Below are 16,538 nucleotides of genomic sequence, written 5' to 3' on the forward strand. Positions count from 1 at the left end.
GGTGGTTGTATTGCACTCATAAGAGAAGCTACAGTCAGATTTACTTGTGCCCTACCTCTTTGATGACGGAACAGCTCAAAAGGGCACAGGTCTTGTGACAGGTGAATAATACTGAAGAGACTCAATGTCAGTGAGACTCACATATGCACATGTTTTTGGTTGTTTAACAAGATTCTGAAAGTCATCAAAATGGTAGCTCAATAGCATACCTTTTCCCTCCCTTCAGGAAAACAACATGTACATGTCTATAATAACACTTGTAATCATGGGGCCTGGTCCGATAACTTCACCACTGGTTCACGTGTTTTTCTTTTTCCACACTGAATTCTCATCAGGTTTTCATGCACACTGCTAGCTGATGCCCCATCAGCTGGCATTATTTTGACAATTTCACATCTTCTCAAACAATCATATCCTAATGGGAGGATCCCTTCCCAATTCCACATCATAAAATTATACCCTTATTACCTGTCTTCACATCATTTTTCCCAAACAGAAAGGTCTACCCATTTCCTCATCTGTGTCTGTCTTCTTATTTGCATCAAGATCCAGCTCTACTGTCACATGCTTCATTCCTATTCCCTTTTCTGATTCATTTGTTAGAGTAGCACCATACAATGTCAGGCATTAAAATGACACCTCCGGGTTATAGGACAGTTCTCCAAATACCCCTGAAACAGCAGCTCTCTGGAATTGGGCTTTCTAAGTGTCAGTAAGATCATCAGTGGTACTCACGTGCACATTACTTGTCCATCAAATGAACGTGTGGAAAGTGAATAGCTGAGGCTGCTATTCCATCATTCTCAAGTGGTATTCAACATGTGTATGTGTGTGTATAAGAAGTATTGGCAAAGGTACATATTGTCACATTGTTGAAGAGATCTGATGTTTGTCTTTTGGGACAGCAGAGATTTTATTCTCTTACTGAGAAGGTAATCAGTAAAACATGATTTCACTGTTACTGCAAAGAATACCATAGACCTGTTCCTACCATGATGCCTAGTAATTGCAGGATGATGCAATAATGTGCAGGCTGTGGTGAAAACGTCACTGTGTAGGGAAGCACCTGGATGTGGTCCTGGCCATGCTACGGCTTACATAGTGAATGCTTACATACGTCTTATGTTATCTTCTCATTATCTAAGAAGATAAAGGCAAGCTCTGGTCGCACACCCCAATACACACTCAGCTTATAGATCTGGCACACACAGACAGAAGAAATCCTATCTCCTCCCTCTGAGGCTAAGGGGAGGCAACCAGGGAAAATGAGGGATGCCTCCCGCTCCCACATCCCTTATTGCAGGGTGATGTGGTGTAGGAATGAAGGAATGCCAGGTGACCGTGGGTCATGTTGTGTGTTGTGCACTGGTGCGGTATGCATATCCACTCTCCAGTTACAAACTGATTTGATGTTGCGCATCAGAGACTTTTGGTTTTACAGAATTTTAAGAGACTCTACCTACAGTAAAAGTATTGGATGCAGCAACATGTTTCTCCTTCATTTTCCAAGCACATAACCCCATTTTTAGAGTACTTGGCCAATATATCAACAAAATCAAATGCATTTGCAAAACCAAAAGTATGTGCAGAACAATTGAAAATATTTTTAATGTAAGAGGGGGAAAATGTCCTTCTCTTATCTAGGCAAAAACAAAGGCCCAGTTACGGTTTGTTATCAACATGATATGCATTTATTCCCATTTGAAATAGTGTGCATTTGGAAGTCTTCAAAGCTGAAGCACTCTGGGCCAAACCAAACAAACAGAAACTATGTTAGGAATTTTTTTTTTTTTTATTAACTAGAATTTTTTTCTTTATTTTTCTTTTTACTTATTAACTATTATACTTTATTAACTATGATTTTTCATTATTAACTAGAATTTCTTTTTCTTTATTAACTAGTAAAATAACTGGGGAAGTGAAAGGAGGATTTGCTAAGGAAGTAATAACGTAACATAGGATGGCATCAAGAGCAAGAAGCTCACATGACCCGGCAATGTGTGCTCACAGCCCGGAAAGCCAACCGTATTCTGGGCTGCATCAAGAGAAGTGTGGCCAGCAGGTTGAGGGAGGTGATTCTCCCCATCTACTCTGAGAGTACTGTGTCCATCTCCGGGGCCCCCAATGTAAGAAAAACATGGACCTGTTGGAGTGAGTCCAGAGGAGGCCACGAAGATGATCAGGAGCACCTCCCCTATGAGGACAGGCTGAGAGAGTTGGGGTTGTTCAGCCTAGGGAAGAGAAGGCTCCGGGGAGACCTTATAGCAGCCTTCCAGTACTTAAAGGGGGCTACAGGAAAGATGGGGAGGGACTCTTTATCGGGGAGTGTAGTGATAGGACAAGGAGTAATGGTTTTAAACTGAAAGAGGGTAGATTTAGATTAGATATAAGGAAGAAGTTCTTCACTGTGAGGGTGGTGAGGCACTGGAACAGGTTGCCCAGAGAAGCTGTGGATGCCCCCTCCTTGGAAGTGTTCAAGGCCAGGTTGGACGGGGCTTTGAGGAACCTCGTCCACTGGAAGGTGTCCCTGCCCATAGCAGGGGGGTTGGAACTAGGTGGTCTTTAAGGATCCTTTCCAACCCAAGCCACTCTATTAGTCTGTGATTCTATGATCATGATCTTGTTACCAGAAATGGTTTCACTATTGCTTCATATTCAGTAGGTCCTGGAATGCATTAGCATTGGAGACTGAAAAAAGGCAAACTAGATAAGCATAATTCCACCTGTTAATGCAAAGGAGATTTCTTCATTACCTGGTGACTCAACAGTGTATTATGGATTGTAAATGTGTTAGTTATGGAGGTTGCCATTGAAAACATGCATCTCATTGACCACCTGCAATTCCACTCATATGAAGTGCTCTGAGGTGTCACTTGCCAGCTAAAGGGAAAATTTAGGCAAGCATGAAAAGAAGCTGAATTATGAGGGAATTCCAAAAAACAAATTGTTTCATGCACCTTTCCCCATTCCTCTCAATCAGAAAAAGCTTGCTAAGAAATGACACAAGCCAAAGAATATAACTACTGGCCTCCACAGTCCTTCCATTTGAACAATTTTTCAGTGTTAGTTAATCTGTCTCAGTCTGCTGCTGGGATAGATCTACAGAAATAATGGAAAAGATGGGTACTCTTCCTAACTGTATCTCTTGTATTTCTGCAAATTGCAAAGATAGTTTAAAATAGTCCCTAGCTGTATGTTTAAATTGCATCCATCCTCTGAAGATTACCCAATGTAGGAAAAAAAGTGGTGCAAGTTCTAGAAATACTTTTTCTCCTGTCTTTACACAAAGCCAAATACAATCCATATTTGTAAAACAGTAATAAATTCAGGGTCTAAAGCTGGATACTGCAGTGAAATTCAGGAATCTCTTCCTGTTCTGTCACAACTCACCCATGACTATAGTAAAGAGGATCAGTGGACCTTTATCTGGCCAGAGACCATTCTCTTAATATGGGTCCAGCTTTTACTTAGTCTGGCACTTGTAACATTCAGCAGAATACCTTCCAGTACACTCACTTCCAGAGGCTGACCTTGAGGCTCATGGTCCTCATGGTATCTTCTCCTTCCTCTTTGCCATTAACATGCAACCTCTCAGTTACTTTCCCCTGTATCCTCCAGGAAAAGGATGAGAGAGCCTCTGTTCAAAGTTGTGTCATAGTAGATTATGGTGGCTGAAGGAATTGGCTGTTGGTTGCTCACACCAGCAGTTAACCCAAACCACACCATGACCTAGATAGCAGCAGGAAAGGTGACTTGGCATTCTGTTGGCTGGCATAACTGAGATGAACCGTGTAGCAAATGCAGATGGCCATATGGAAATGGAGAGTGAAGCATTGTACTAATGTCAGCACTTGGGGAAGTTATCCAATACATGGAAGAGTGACAAGGAAAAAGGTAGGGAGGATAGAAACACTAAGGGAATTGTGTGAATAATAATTTGAGACTGAAGTGCTAAGGCTTGGACAACAGGCCCAAGCCAGAGTTGACCTATAGATGAATCCTGTATATTTTATAACTGATAACCATTGTGCTAGTAGGTATTGTACTAAGTTATAGCAGCCCACCTCTGCTGATGTAAAAAGTGCTAAAGGGTTGAAGTATTGAAGCCTGAACAACAGGCCCTGAGCCGAAACTGCTAACTTAGTATGTAATCATTAACGAAGTATGTATGCTCACTAGTGAAAAGTTTAGTTCAGACAGAACATAATCAGTAGTGAGGATGAAATGCTGAGAGAATGTGTCCAACTTTCCTTGCTCAGCATTGTTCAAGGCTGAGAACCCAAGTGTTTGGCCTAGCTAGAAACTCCCTTGGTTCTTCCCCCTGAGCCCTGGCCAGGCTTCGGGTGGAATCCAACAGGAGGATGAAACCAGACATTTCCACTCAAAAGAAAGGTGCCAGTTATTCTGGTTTGCTGATTTTTGGTATATAAGGCTGGACCTGCTTGCAGCGACTTTGGATGCCTCACCTACAGGTGGACGCACCGCGTAGGACTTCCCACTTGCCAGGACAGGCTCTCCAAATCCTCGCTGTAACCGGGGCTCCCCAGAGACTGCGGATCTGGATGTTGGTAATGTATGCCTTATCCTTTAAGTGCCTTATTCTGTCTTTTCTTACTGCATGTTTTCTGTATTACTCTGTTACATTATTTACTTCTCACCAGTAAAATACGCCTACTCGTTTCACTCTGGTGTCTGAGTTTAATTGGCATCCTTAATCAGCAAAACAGAGACTACTTTAACAGCATTTGAAGTACTCATGTATTTGCTGCTTCCATATGGCAAAGCAGGGAGGTAACCTCACCACGCGATTTGTCCTGCAGCTCTGGCGATGCACACACTGATAATGGTAGGTTTAGATATGCACATAAGAGGTGTTGGGCAGGAATGGCAGTAAGGAGTTGAAGCCAGGAGGGGAGAGGAGTGATGTGGAGAAAAATATGCAGCAAATTCATGTTAATGATAACCTCAGAAGTCATGACATGAAGCCTACTGAAGTTGTGAACAATTAGTAGTGACTATGTCCCCACTAATAAATTGGCGTCAGAGAATGTTTCATGATCCTTAACTGAAATCGTCTTCACTAGCAAGCTCCTAAAATGCTCTCTGTCCTGCTTTCAGCCTGAAACACCTAGCCTTCTCCCCAGCTGTTCTTAAGCCTTGTCCAGGGAGTAGGACCCCAACATGCTCAAGCCTTTCTTTGCAGGAGAGTTGTTCCAGCCCTCTGACCATTTTTGTGGCCCTCCTCTGGACCCGCTCTAACAAGTCCATGGGTCTTTTCTCTACTGAGGACTCCAGAGCTGGATGCAGTACTCCAGGTGGGGTCTCACGAGAGCGGAGTAGAGGGGAGAATCACCTCCCTCAGTCTGCTGACCACTCTTCTTCTGATGCACCCCAGGATACAGTTAGCTTTCTGGGCTGCATGTGCACATTTCTGGTTCATGCCCAGCTCTTTATTCACCAGTACTCCCAAGTCCTTCTCCACAGGACTGCCCTCAAATTGTGTTTCTTTGCTCAAAGGTTGGATTCTGCAGAATTGTATGGACACACAAATGTCTGAAGTATGTGGAACAGGTATTCTGTCATTCTGTCCTCAGTCTGGCTACATCTGTACCAAGTTGAATGTATGATTGATGTGAACACATCAGCAATTACCCTGTGCACACCACACCTCAACCTATTTACTTTGAATAGGGCGGAAGCAAGCACCATATTACACTGTTTATATTGATTTGGGAGCCACACCTTATGATTACCCTATCTTTGGGCTATGATTGTGAGGCATCCTCTGGTATTTACATTTATGCCACTAGTTTTCTGTGCAACCAGGGACGACTTATTTAAGCATGCTACGGCTGCATTTCTTCATCTCTAAATTTGGGGCAATTCTTTCCTAAGATTGTTATGAAGCTACATTAATTAATGTTTATAAAGCACACAGAGGATATCCTGGGGTGAATGAGATAGATACATGAAAAGTATTCTTACTATTCATAATAGGACAGTACATTCTGTGTATATGTACATAGAAAATATACACACTGGCTCAGAAGAGGTGAAGTTTACCTAAACTATATATAAGGGCGGGATTCATTTTCTTTAGTCATCTAACACTTAAATATCTCACCTAGTCACTGTTCTAGGCTCTTTATATTATTGATAGAGACAGAAAACCTCAGGCAATGGCTTGTTTTATCTAGGGTGGTAGAATGAATCTTCCTCTGCAAGTGTCTGTTTTTCCCCACTGGCTATGAAACCTAGAGTAGTTCATAGAAGATGTGCAGGCGCACAAAGTAAAGTGAGTAAATCACAGACTTACCATTTTGTTCAGTCAACTGCTGCTATGTATTATTTATTCATAAGAATGATATGACTAAAATATCACCTATACAAGATGATAATATGCATTGGACTCACCATATCCTTTAAGTCAAGTTGGACAGCCACATAACAAAAATTATACAAGCATGTACCCAGCTCTATTACTGCACATGTGGATTGTTATTACACTGTGCCGTTAGTGTACAGACATGAAACAGGAGAATCACCTGGAAACTCTTGAGTCCTGCAGGCATGAGCTCAGGTTTCTTTGTCAAATGTGTGGCAAGCAAAGAAATCGAATACATGGCAAGAATCTATTTAAAATTAACATCAAAGCTAAGCTCATGTTTGGAAAAAGGAAAGGAGGAACAGGAAGAGGTGAAGGAGGTGGAATCACCTCAGGTACCTATTTAAACAGCAATAAGATCAGTGAATCATTATTATAGGTCACTATACCTTTACAGGACTATTTCCTTGGCAGTCCCTACCCATAACATGGACCAGATGCCACTTTCCCTAGCCTCCCCCCCCACGGCTAAAGCATTTTTCATTAAAGCATTTCAGAGGGTTTTGAAACTGCTAATATCCAACTTGCCTATAAGATATTTCTATGAAAGCCTATGTTGCAAGGCCTTTATGGTAAGGGCTCTGTCCTTGCTATAGGTGTAAGTGATTTCTAGCATACAAGTTCCAGAGTTTCTTGTTGCTATAGCATTACAGATAAACTATTATTATTTGCAATTAATAGAATATTTTTTAAACCTCCTATAATCCATAGTTGTTATACCATTGTATTCTACTTATGCATGAAATTCCATTTGTACATGTACTAGATATACAGAATATTCACATTTTAGGATATACTGAAAGCTATTCTGACATGCTTAATACTGTTATGCAAGAAAAAACCCTCTACATTCATAGGGAATCTGAACCCAAGTGGCTATAAAAGTTGCTGTATATGCTATATATGGTTTAGTGTTTGATTCCCTAGATGAAACAGCCTTGCAAACACTCCTGTGATGACCATGAGGGATATTCTGGCTGTATTGTTACTACTGTTATTATTATTAATCACAGTAATGCAATTCCTATACAGTAGCATGTACCTGTACATACCTGTACATTCACAAATATTCCTTTACAAATATGTCCTATCTGTATCATTCATGAATGTGAGCAAATTTGGGATTACTGACATTGAGAGATCATAGATCCTGTATGACGTATGGTGAGATAGCATATACTGGAATTATAGCTCAGGACACATCACACTGTCAACTGTGTTCTAGGATACATTTGCACATATCAGAAAAAAAAAAGACAAAATGCAGCTAGGAACAGATTTCATTTTTAGTTGCTATACAAACACTTTTCTGTCATTTCTGACACATTAAATGCAATACACATGAACAGAATACAATTTGTATCCCACCTAGCCACTTCACAGGTCACTAAGTAAAGCTATCACACCCGGAACACTGGAAGCAATAGTATAAATAAGTGGACACAGATCTTTATTATACTGGTATTATTTTAAAAAACATAGGAATGGAGAACTCACTGTTCAAGAGTATTAAAATATTAAAATAGTTGGTCAAATAACTCTCTTAAATATTAGGGTTAATTTTTCTCTAATCTAGAAAGAGTCATTATTTTCAAGTGCATTAGAGGAAACATGTCCAAATGTTAAATTGGTTGATTTCACAAACTTGTAACTTATTAACATGACATGGATTCAGGACTCAATTAAAAAGGCAGAAATAGGATGCCACGAGAAAGAAAATAAAATGTGAAGCAATTAATGTCCATCAGCCTGGTATTATGAAGTACAGATTTTGTCAGATAGTCTTGCTATTTGCAGGTCATAAGTCTGACCAATAAAGGTAATGGTAGTAGTGTATAAGATAAAACTTCTGTAAGCACATGAATTGCATGAGTTTATGAAAAAAATTAGAGGTGCAAAAATTAATTTAAATTATCATTAGAAACATCTCTCACAAGATTAACAAGTAAAGTGACAGAAAAGAAAAGAAAGAGTAACTGCAAATGGAACTATCAGCTGTAAGTAGTAAGACCATTTCTGAGATACCATGGACAGATCTGGAATTCACATTTCTAAAACAATAATGAAAACTTGCAAAAACTTTGGTGAATGGTATAACATCTGGAATATATGCCTAACAATAACAGTCAAAATAAGACTAATGCTATTTGCAATCCAATAAAAAATCAAGAGGTTACTAAATGAAGACATATGAATACCTACATGGAGAAGAGATTACTGACAGTAGCCTGATCTATACAGTAGGGCAGAGAAAGTATAACGGGTAGTTAAAAGCTGCAATGGGACATTCAGACAAGAAAAAATGATGATAAAAACCAACTCATAAGTACTTAATTCAAAATAAAAGAGAAATGGCAACTCTTGTATGCCACAGGGATAAAAGATATGACTTTCCTTTTGCTTTGCTGCAGAAAGTTTAATGGAGGTTATTTGATAGGCAGCCAGTCTGGGCTTAAAAGAGAGCGGAGATTGTGACAGCAACCAAGATGGATATTTCAACTGCTTCTTGACATGATAACCAGCAGGTCTGAAGACCATGTCCTCTGCGCTGCAGCTGCTGACTAGTTCTGGACTGACACTGAATTATGCATGGACCTGCACCTTGGCAGAATTATCGGTGCACTCCCTTACCCCTGCATTAGCAAAAGAGAGGAGATGGATCCTGTTATAATAAGATACTGCCCTATGGGACAATGTTCTTTAGTACTTTTATTGTACTGTGTAAAATTGTAAAAAATTTAGAAGTATGATTTCCTTCATGTAGCTAAATAGCCTCTGTGGAGTTTGAATACACCCCTGGAGCTAGCCCTGTACCTACAGATACTCTTTCTAGAGCATGCTGGTATAATGAATGCTACTATATACCGTATGTACATCTATTAACTTTTGGCTGTATGATAGCCATTTTCATGTTCAGAGTTAACTGTTCATTATTACTTTTTTTTTTCTTACCCAGTGTCAGATGTATGTTGTTACATTGCATTACAGCAACTTTTTTTTCTTTAATACACTTTAACAACTGATCTTTTTAAAGGATTATGGAAAATACGAATAAACTGAGTCATCCATAGTTTCTCTGATATTCTAAGAAATTTCTTAGAATAGCAAAGAAACTGTTTTCCTTCCTCAGAAGATTATGCTACCAAGTAGTTACAGTCTTAACATATTTCATACTTTTAAAATTCCCTTTTTAATGTTTCAGACAGGGTTCTTTGGTGCTGAAATAAGGCTGATTGTTCTTTCATTTAAGGATGCCCGTAAAACTCGTTTCAAAGATAGATCAAATAGTCACAGAATGCTAGCAGCTAGGGAGGTCTATTGGAGAATTACTTTTCATTGGCTTTTCCTGTTGTTACTTTCTATTCTGCTGTTGGTTTCTACAAGATACAGCCTACCTTTGCTTGGACATTTTCACATTCTTAAAATAAGTACAATGTTTACTCTTGTTCCAGGAGCTACAGATTCCAGTCCCTTTCATTAGTTGTCAACTTAAATGGAATGTACAGACAGTTTATTCTCAATAGGATAGAATAGCATAGAATATTTCAGTTGGAAGGGACCTACAACGAACATCTAGTCCAACTGCCAGCATGAACACCGTGATCATTTCAGCTGTTGCCATGTGGAGTGTGGAAACTCAGAAATTTAAAGAGAAATCAGTGAGGCACAGACAAAAAGAATAAAATGTACTTACATTCACTTCACAGTAATATCATCATGTATTACCTAGCACTTCCTTAGGCTACGTTCTTAAGAACAAGTTGAAAAGTATTAACAATATATACAGAAAGTTGTACAAGTCTATGCAAGGGGTGATGTGAGAAATAGCACCAACCTCAGCTCACCACCAGTCTGCTCAGATTGGAGTGCTGACATTTACTAAAAGTAATTAAAATTAACATCTGGGGTTAAGGGGAGGAGAATTTAACTTCTGGAGTTGAAGGTGAATCATGGAAGAATTCAGGTTGGAGGGGATCTCAAGGTTCTGCTCAAACCTTGGACAACTCTTAAGTCAGAACAGATTGCTCAGGACCTTTGGTTGGATTCTGAATATCTTTTTCTTGGCTGCAACTTTTGCCCAATGCCTCTAATCCTTCCTCTGTGTGCCTCTGAGGAGCATCTGGCTCCGTCTTCTCTGCACCTTCAAAGCCAGCAGGTAGCTGTAGACAGCAATAACTTCTTCCTGAAGCCATCCCTTCTCTGGGCTGAGCAAACCCAGCTCCCTCAGTCTTTCCTTCTACATCATGTGCTCCAGCCCCTGATCATCTTGGTGGTCCTCCAATGGGCTCAGTATGCCCAAGTCCTTCTTGTAATGAGGAGCCCAAAACTGCACACGTAGTTTCAGATGCTGTCTTACAAGTGCCAAACAGAGGGAAGAAGCACCTCCCTTGTCCTCCTGGCTACACTCTTGGTATTGCAGCCATGCAGGTCAAACACAGAAGTATGTGATTGACCACTTTTGCTGCAAAGGCACACTGCTGACTCATGTTCAGCTTGTTGTCCAGAAGGACCCCCAGGTCTTTTTTTTGCAGAGTTGCTTTCTGGCTCAGTCCCCACTCTGTACTGTTGCATGGTGTTGTTATTCCATCCCAGATGCAGGACTGCATTTTCCCTTGTTGAATTTCATAAAATATTTGTCAGCCCATTTCTCCAGCTTGTCAAGGTACCTCCAATGGCAGCCGTATCATCCAGCACAATGACTGCTCCCACCAGTTGGATATCATCTGTGAACTTGTGGAGGGCACATGCTGTTCCACTGTCAAAGCCATGAATGGAAATGCTAAACAATTTTGGCCCCAATATGAATGCCCAAGGAATACCACTTATAAATAGCCGCCACAACACTTTCACTCTGTTACTCCAGCCTTTTATTTTTTACTCACTTTGTAATTCACCCAGCTAGTCCGTATCTCTCTAGTTTAGCTCCAAAGATGCCAGAGACAGAGTCAAAATCTTGGAAAGTGAAGGTAAATGACTTCCACTGCTCTGCCCTCATCTTCAAATCCAGTCATTACGTTGTAGAAGGCAATTAGGTTGATCAAGCACAATTTGCAATTGGTAAATCCATGCTGGTTTTTCCCTATCACTTTCTCCTCCCTTATGTGCCTGGACATGGTTTACAGAAGGATTTGTTCCATAACCTTCACAAGGACTGAAGTAAGGCCAACTGGCCTGTATTTCCCCAACTCTTCCTCTTTGGCCTCTGGAAGATGGGTGTGACATTTGCTTCTGCCATCTTTGGAAACTTCTGATCACTGCAGCCTGTTGAAAAGATAGAGGACAGCCATGCAGTGGTATCAGCCATGCATCCTGCTTGGTTCTGTGTTCAGTTTGCTTAAGTAATCCCTAACTCAGTGTTCCTCTAACATTGGTTATATTCCACCAAACACAGGAGAAGCCTGAGAACAGACTTTGTCAGTAAAGACTGGGGGCATAGAAACCTCAACTTTTCCATCTCCTTCATCCCTAGGTCACCTGTCCACTTATCTTCCTCTTGCTGCTTTTGTTCCTATAGAACCCCTTCTTGTAACCCTTCATGTCCTTCACCAGTTTTTACTCTGGCTAAGCTTTGGACTTCCTAATTCAATCTCTGCATGCTTGGGCATTCCTTCTTTATACCTCCTGAGCAGCCCATCCCTGCTTCCATCTCCTGTAGGCTCCCTTTTTCCATCTAAGCCCAGTCAGGAGTTCCCCATTCAGCTAGTCTGGCCTCCTCACACCTGCATCGTGTCCTGCAGATGGAAGTGGATGCTTCTTGTGCTTTGAGCAGGTTGTCCCTGAATATCAACCCACTCTCCCGGGCTTCTTTGTTTTTCAAAGCAGAAGCTCCTGAGAGCTAGCACACCAGGAATCTCCCTGAAGTCCTCTCTATTGAAGTTTAGAGTCATTATTGCTACTTGCCTCTTTTGCTTTCCATCTTCAAATCCTATGGCTTACTAGAACTAGACCAAACAAGTCCAGTTCTTTTGCTATTAGAATCAGCTAAGAAGAAATAAAACCAAATTTTATTATTCAACAAGTTTATTTTTAAAAAAATATTTTTTCATGTTGACATGTATTAATAAAATGATCCTCAGAGTATCTTAATATAATTATAAAAATTTTATTGTGTTCTTTTAATGTAGCATCTCTGGCCTTACTAACATTTTCAGTTGCCACTTTCTCAATGATGAGGTAAGTATTTCTGTTGGTGTTTCTGCCTGTGAATGGCATAAAATAGGTGTCCATAAAGACTCTACTCAAGTCCAGAGTCCTGTTCATTTATACAAGATGAGGATCTGTTCTAACTGTTGCTTTGTGAATTCTTGATGTAATTCAGATACAGAGCTATTATTCTGTGTTCATGAGCACCTCTGTTCCTATGATTTTTTGGGCAGATATCACAGTATCTGGTTGGTCTTTGTCATTTGGGCATACTGTAATATTGCCTCTAACAGATAGATCCTCTCTCAGTGTCAGGCCTCCCAAGTTTTGGTTTTAAGCATCTTGCTCCATTACATAGATAAGACCTACAATTTTGAGAGAAGACCTGAGGCAAAATAAAGATTTGTGGCTAGATGCAGGGTTGATAAAATGTGCACAGCAGGTAAAATGTGCACAGCAGGTAAAATGTGCATATTTTCTGCAACTACTCATATGCAATAGCTGCCTTTTTAAAAGCACAACAGTTTAGGGTGTCACCTTCCCTTCTGGAAGTCCATTTAGCTGCCATGTCGAGTTGTGACTCTTACCTTGGGGGCAGGTGACTTCACTCCCATCAGAGCTCTGTAATCCTGGTAAAATCTTCCTGAGTGTTAATTGCCTCTTGCGCTAAGAATGGATGGCTCACAGTCTAACGCCAATCCCAGTACCACAACAGCCTGCAACAGGCAGTGCAAACCCCACCAGGAAGCATGGCATACCTGCACAGCAGCCCTCCCTGGGGATCTCCCTCCCTGTCCCCAGGCTGGAGAGACAGAAGTATGGCAATTTGGGCTGAGTGTGGACAGGAGCTTGTAGAAGACAGTTTCAAGGTCCTTTACAAGGTAACAGCTGTTTTTCTGATTTCAACAACTACATATTCTTATGTTGTATTACCTGTTCTGCTCTTCTTTTGTTCTCTTAAAACACCCTTGTGTTATACACACACACAACTACTACAAAATTTTCTGTTGAGGACCCTGACAACTAAAAAGCTTTAGAGCAGCCACTGCATGAAAATGTACAAGAAAACTCTCATATGTTTTGTGAGAAATTTGGAATTTCACTATACAGCGTAGGAAATATTATGTTTTATATGTTTGTCTTGCCTACAGCTACCTAGTGGATCTTCATGTTCTTTCTGAGTAGGGTCCTGAGGCTCATGCCCTAGCCAATCATGCCTGAATATGGTGCTGGAAAGACCAGTGAACCATGGGTTTATACCAGTGGGTGGACAGGGCTTAGCTAACTTGAGGAAGATCCCAACATTTTTGCTGTATTCCATTCCAAAGACCTGGAACTGGCATTGCTTTTCTCTAGGCTTGATTTTACCATACATAAAATGAAATTAATAATACCCGCTTATCTCAGTAGGGTGTTATGTGGTTAACCTGATGTTTATAAAATGTATAACCCCCATGGCAAATACTTCCACATGACCTTCTGAGGAAAGGACAACGCAAGCCTCTAATGAGGACTGGCATTCAGGCTGTCCGTCAAGAGCATACAGATCTACAGAATACCCCCCTGGCAGAGTGAAAGGTGGAGCATGCGCCAGGTCGCACCGGTTCAGAGGCCCAGAGGCTGACACAGCTTTTATGTAACTCCTTTACCACAGTTTTGTCCTCCACACATCACACAAATAAAGGGTATCCCCAGCACCATCGTTACCACCCATACTCACAGTTACAGCCGGAGACCGTGTAATAGCACACAGCTTGCATAATCAACACCCTTCCACCTAACTATATTGCTATAAGCATCTTCTGCAGGGGACCATGCCCTACATTTCAGGCCATTACAGAAGCAAAGGTGCAAAATCATCCCTACAAACAGCTACACGCCTTCAGGAGGCTGACACACCCAGTGAAGTGGGTGCAGTAGCAGTGACACACACCTATGGAAAAGGCTGGATTTGGTAGTTAGCGACGTGCTGCAGATCTGACTATACATGTTGCTGTCGTTTCAACATAGTGTCCTCAAAACATCAGCTGATACTTTGGCATAGCCCTTCTCCAGCATGTACACATATGAAGCCCTCATTGCAAAAGCGTGCTTGCCACACCTCACAAATGATAGATGCTGTGACAGATATCACTGCAGATAAAAATCTTAGCTGTGTAAAAGTATGAGAAACCATGTAAGAAGAGTATCAGTAAGGCAGAATGAGATAGTATGCATACATCCTTTGATCATCTCTGAAACACTCATTTTTAAAAGGAAGCTGAAACACAGGTAAAGCTGTGAACATGTACCTGCTGGGTATACAACACATCTCAAATACTCTGTAGACACATTAGCTTCTTGGTTAGGGTGAAATCTCCCACAGAGGAATTAATTACAAATGAATCTTACAGAATGGGGCTGGGAAACACTGGATTAATGGCTCCGCTTCTGGACCAGCACAGAACAGCAGCAGTTTAAGTTGGATGCAGCCCAGCAGTGCAGGCCAACATTTCTTGTCACTGTCCAGATTTGTAATAAATGGGGTTAGTTCTACAGTTTAAAACCTGTAAATGTAATGATCTGGAGTCAAACCATAGTTATATTTACTTGGGAATAAAACCCAATGTAGCTTGGGAGAAAGCTGTCCACCACTTCCCTGGTCTTCTTCTTGGGACCAAATTTTTGGGTAGAAAGATGGACAAGAAATGTTAATATGTATATAGAGTCCTGTGGAAGCAAAAGTTGTATTTAATTCACCAGGTATTTGCCCTTGAGCATTTAAGCCAGGATATTAAACATATTTTAATTCTGGTATTTCAGATGGAGCCACAGCAAAAATGGCTGATGTTCAAAACATGAAGTTGCTACAGACCAGAAATCAAATTCAGTGCTGGTGCTGGCAGATGTGAGGTGGCACCTAGTGGGAACTTACATCAAAGGTAAGTTTTGGCCAAAGCCTGCACTAAGTATTAACTTCTCCAGATACTTTCTGATGCATCCATCACTCCAATGTATTTAGTTTGGAAAAAACCTGTTTTGATGCAGTTGAAAGTATGAAAGGACAGATGGCATCTAGCACACAGTTTAGAAGACAAAAGAGCTGGATCTGTTTCAGATCCTACGGAAGACTCCCTGTACAAAAGCTGTGTAATCCCTCTGTGCCTGAGTTACCCAACCTCAAATTATGGAGTTAACAACATGTTATGTAATAAACAAAAAAATGTGATTAGTACTGAAAGACACATTGTTGGTTTTAATGTTATTATTTTTTAAAAAATATGGTTGTTTGAAAACAGCTTCTTTTAAGCATGTATAGTATAAAGCTGCCTTAAACCAGCCTCTGTATTGAAGCAGATAGCAGTTGTACTATTGCATATGCATACACTTAAGCCTGTACTTGTTGATTCAAAGATCAGACAAGCTTTTCTGGCACAGCTAGCAGTCTTTATAAGGCATATCAGCTAGAAAGCATCCATACAAGAAGCATATAAATTTGACAGGCTGTGCAAGAAAATCCCATGCACTGCAAACTGATGCGCTAATTTATTTCATCATTTTCCCTCTTAAAATGTTAATGGAATGAAATGAAGAATTATAATAGATCAATAGTTAATCAAAACACATTTCTAAAGTTAAGGTCTTTTGAACAATTTAAAATTGGTCATGCTTAACATATAGAATACTTTGTATGCCTTCTTTACGGGTAAGTGAATAGGTTGTCCCTTACCGCATGGTGTAACATTTAGATCTTCTGTCAAATGCATTGATTCAAGCACTTTCATGGTTTCCCACCAGGAAAGTTCCTGGTTGTGATGATTCTCTTTGTAGCAAGGCAAAGTTCTTTTACCACTGTTTTTGTCTTTTGGTGAGCTGCCTGGAGGGATTACTGGCAGCAACATACAAAGCTCTGACTGCTTTCTTCCTACTACACTTCATAAATATTATCCAACATACATACCTGGATTTCATTTTCCCCTTACAACAATCTCACTGCTAACCTGAAGTAAAACCTGCGTGCGAATACTTT

This window comes from Strix aluco, chromosome 3 (assembly GCF_031877795.1).
Source record: "Strix aluco isolate bStrAlu1 chromosome 3, bStrAlu1.hap1, whole genome shotgun sequence".
Classification (NCBI taxonomy): domain Eukaryota; kingdom Metazoa; phylum Chordata; class Aves; order Strigiformes; family Strigidae; genus Strix; species Strix aluco.